The 4,636-nt window shown below is 40.7% G+C and overlaps 1 pseudogene; it reads right to left on the reverse strand.

The window, feature by feature from the left end:
* Positions 1-1,424: 1,424 nt before the first annotated feature.
* On the reverse strand, positions 1,425-2,559 carry LOC125342884 (annotated as a pseudogene).
* Between the last annotated feature and the right edge of the window lie 2,077 nt (positions 2,560-4,636).

The following is a 4,636-nucleotide window of genomic DNA, read 5'->3' on the forward strand; positions in this document are numbered from 1 at the left end:
TTTTTTCCACCACCCCCCGCTCACAGGCTGGCTTTGAACCAGCATCTGCTTGATCTCCTGAGTAGCTAGAATTGCAGACATCGCCCTCTACCTGTCTTGTATGTTCTTCATTTTTGAAATAAATTAACACATCTTTTTTTTAACATTTGTGAATGAGACAGAGATATGGCTCTCTATATGTATATATAAAATGAGGGATCCAAAGCAATGAAGTCTGTTTCAATGCAGGGAATGAACAGAACAAGACTTAAAGATCACTCATCTAAGAGGGTAGCAGACATGTCTCAGGAAATAGGCAGCATTCTTGAAATATCAGCTATTTATTTATATTTCAAATAATGATGGGCGCAAAGTGTTATTAGCAAAGGAGAGACACAGATTTTCTATAAATGTGTTTTCCTTGCGATAATATGTGAAATTGCATTCCATGTTACATTGCTGGAGGCAAGCAAGGTTTAATATGTATCGAAATAATTAAGCTAATTGTGTAAAAATATATTTGCAGAATTCACCAAACGTGTTAATACATTTTGCATCGTGTTTACCCATCTCACATGACTTAAGTTTGCTTTTGTGAAATAAAGACTCCAAAATACTGAGTGATTTCTTCCCACGGTGAGCGCCTGCTAATTCAGGAAAGGAAAAGAAAGGCCTAAAATTCTTTTTTTTTAAATATGAAAATAAATGTATTGTTCAATAAAGCATTTATAAATTAATCTGCTTAGTTATATTAAGAAAAGGCATTTAGTTTCCTGCATAAATGACAAAGAACAATCATTTATTGGTTTGTTTTGTCTCTACCGAACACATTAGTCATTCATCATTTAAATATCTGACTTCATTAGAAACTTTTAACATTTTCTTCTACCATAAAAATACAGTAATTTGCCTTTAAAAAAAACACCTATTAACAAGCATTCTGAATTCCACTCACTTTTCTAGTGTTTCTCAGAGACCTGTTTATAAGTCAGTAAGACAGTAGGCTCAAGACTGAAATTCGAACTATTTTCCACTTGAAAGTGCCAAGCTCGCTGTCTCTCTATCCATCCTTTCTATATCCTAAACTGTACAACCAACACGAGCAATTTAAAAACCAGTAGTGCCCATTTCCCATCTGTTCTATTAGTGTAAACAAATGCAACTTTTACCTTTAGCATTATATTCAGAAAAATACTTAAGTCTCAAGGTCCCCAATAATTTGGAGCACTGTACTGAATAACCACCCTAAGACACTTTTGACAGAAGTAACGCATTTCTTAACAAGAGGCTTCCACAACCTGTGGATAAAACAATGTGTACATGAAGACACTGATAGCCAGTCATAGGCCGTCCTTGCCATTGTTCAGCTTTAATTAGGCCAGAGTCCAGCAGGAAAGTTCATGGTATACCAGATTCACCAGCTTTTATGTTGCAACTGTTTTCTCTTCTTTTCTGAAAGGCTGTACTGAACCAGGCTTTACTCATGACAGGCCAGCAACATGAACACTTTTGTGGTGCTGTTCTTCAGGCTTTTTCTGAGTCAGCATCTTCTCTCTGGCTCCATCGTGTACAGAAGGATTCCATGGAGAAAAGCTAATCACATAAGGGTCTTCAATTTTAGGCAGGTCAAATAAGCGAGCAGTACACACCTTAACACTGTGGACCATTTTACTTTTAAAAAGATGAACCTCCTTTTCATATAGCACTGCAGCCTCTGGGGTTTGGGGGCTTGTATCAATCTTGTAGAAAACTCTCCTGGCATAGATTAGAACTTGCCAAATATGATTATGCTTCTGCCTCCATTTTGCAAACGCTCTCTTCACATCCAGGTCATCTGAGGTGGGATCAACTAGCTGGTGGAAGACAGGAATATCAAACACCAAGTGTGGACAGTCTCCATCAGGATAGTTATCAGGGATGGAAACTGTGACCTTGAACACACCATCTTGATAAAGCCCATGCTGTATGACTATCACTCCAAACCACGTCAATACGGAGCAGTAAGACGGCTGCCTGGCAACTTCTGCTTCACAACCAAGGTAAATTCTGCAAGGAGAGCATATCCCAGATAGAAGCATCCATAAGAAGCATGTGTGCCATTTGTTGATTGTGTTGCTGGGGCAGGCCATGGTGGCTTTGTTATAGGCAAAGCATTTTGGGGAAGAGAAGGCAGCTGGTTTTTTGGTGCTGTTCGTGGAGGACTGTTTTTCACATCTCCTGTCAAGATCTTCTCCTCAGGGCTGGGGATATGGCCTAGTGGCAAGAGTGCCTGCCTCGTATACATGAGGCTCTGGGTTCAATTCCCCAGCACCACATATACAGAAAACGGCCAGAAGGGGCGCTGTGGCTCAAGTGGCAGAGTGCTAGCCTTGAGCAAAAAAGAAGCCAGGGACAGTGCTCAGGCCCTGAGTCCAAGGCCCAGGACTGGCCAAAAAAAAAAATCTTCTCTTCACCATCAGATCTTTTTCATATAGAACTTGTAGACATGATCCACAAAGGGTTCATAATGTGGCCTCCCAAAAAAAATCCAGTGGTCTGTGTCATCCAACTCTTCTGTCCTCAGCACTGACCTGGTGTCTTCAGGGCCTGCTTAAGGGCCTGCAGGGTCTGCTTAAGGCCACCACGGTGGGAGATTTCTTCTGCCTCAGACTGGCTTTGAACCATGATCCTCACATTTCAGCCTCCTGAGTAGTTAGGATCACTCCAGAAAGAGAGGCCACTGTCTTCTTTATTGCACTCCAAATTCTCATTCTTCAGTGTGTATTTCGATTTATTCACAGTGACTCCCTAAATGGCATTTGGGATGCAAAGGCCCTGTGGTAGCCTCAAGCGCCCATGTCAACAGCGGGGCAGGATCAAGCCTTTCATTCAAGAGCAGATTTCCTTCCACCCGGAAGGCCAGGCTGACTTCATATCACCTTCTCCAGTCCTGGTTGCTATGAACGGCACAGTACCCTGGGTGTGGAGAAAGGGCGCTGTCACAAAACAGAAGGAAAATAAAACAGCAGAACTCTTCCTGACCCCAGAGCTGGGTGGGCAGAGGGTGAGATGAGCCCTGTGTTCCTCCATGAATGTGCTGTTCCTGCTGAACAATTCCATGGCTGACTGGACAGGTGTGATCATGTGGTTCAGTTAGAAAGGCTGGTGTGGAGCTAGGCACTGTTGGCTCACGCCTGTCATCCCAGCTACTCAGGAGGCTGAGCTCTGAGGATTGTGGTTCAAAACCAGCCTAGGGAAGGAAAGTCCATGAGACTCTTATCTCCAACGAACCACCAAAAAGGCAGAAAGTAGAGCTGTGGCTCAAGTGGTAAAATGCTAGCCTTAGAGGAAAAAGCTCAGGGATAGAGCCCAAGCCCTGAGTTCAAGCTGCAATACCAGCACACATACACACAAATAACACGTTGATTACCGATTGAAACTATAATATCTTTCATAATAAAGACTGCAGTACACAGGAGCCAGTAGAGATTTTCAATGTAGCTCACATTGCACACACATATATATTTAAATATATTAATTTAATATATGTATATATAAAATTTTATATTTAAATATATTTGTATTTAGTTATATATATTAATTATATCTGTTTATATATTATGCATTTTAAATATATATTTATCTTCTATATTTTTAAAATAAATAAATAATAAGTAAATATAGACATACACACACATATATACACACATACATAATTATGACGATGATTCCTTAGGGTATATTTCCCTGGGTTTCTCTCCCAGAAATCCATGTCTAGATTGTATTTGAGAGATTTTTTTCTCATTTTCTATTATGAATTTGCAGGACCTGTGGTTGCCTAAGGCAGTAAAGTCTAGCTTGCCTTGGCAAGAAAAATGGGGTGGGGGGGGGAATAAAACCTGCAAAAACAATGGTGCTCAAGTTAGAAGACATTTACAAAGTGTCTACTTCAGAACCCTCAGGAAGGAATTATTGCCTTTTAAATAGCATCTTCCTCTATGGCAGGGAATGGGGAAAGGGGGCTCTTTCTGCTAGCAGTCATGCAAGATCCTTTGCTGAAAGGGACCATATGCTACACAATGAAATAAATTCCAGGCAAGACGCATGTGTTTTGCACAAAAAAAAAAAGCCCACGTATGCAAATTTTGCGTTGACTTTTTTTTTAAGGAGACAAAAAAGTGCCGCTATTATTCATATCAGTATTATTTAATGCGTCCTTGTACTGGTTTGAAGGCATATGCATATCATTTCTTTCCATCTCGGACACATTCCTTCACTCTGGGGGGTTTATACCAATACCATCTGAAAGATTTGGGGTTCATATTGGTCAAGAATTTGTTTCCAGTTCGCTGAAATTTGAGTCTCAATAGATTATGAGCTCCAAACACATTGGCAAATACTCAGTAGATTTGATAATATCTGCAAGTGGCTTCAGGGTTATTTGGTGGTTGATTGGAGCTGAGTCTCTTGGACTTTCTGGCCCTGGCTGACTTCAAACCAGATTCCTCCCATCTCAGCCTCCTAATTAGCTCGGGTTACAGGTGTGGGTCCCTTGTAGCTGACTTTGGGCTTCCTTGTAATCAAACCTAAGTAGTATAGAACATTTTCTCTTTGCGGCTGTTCTCAAATTCAAATGACTTGCAACAACTCATAATTGGAGCTGGCATTGCAAGGAAAT

This window comes from Perognathus longimembris, chromosome 27 (genome assembly GCF_023159225.1).
Source record: "Perognathus longimembris pacificus isolate PPM17 chromosome 27, ASM2315922v1, whole genome shotgun sequence".
Lineage (NCBI taxonomy): Eukaryota > Metazoa > Chordata > Mammalia > Rodentia > Heteromyidae > Perognathus > Perognathus longimembris.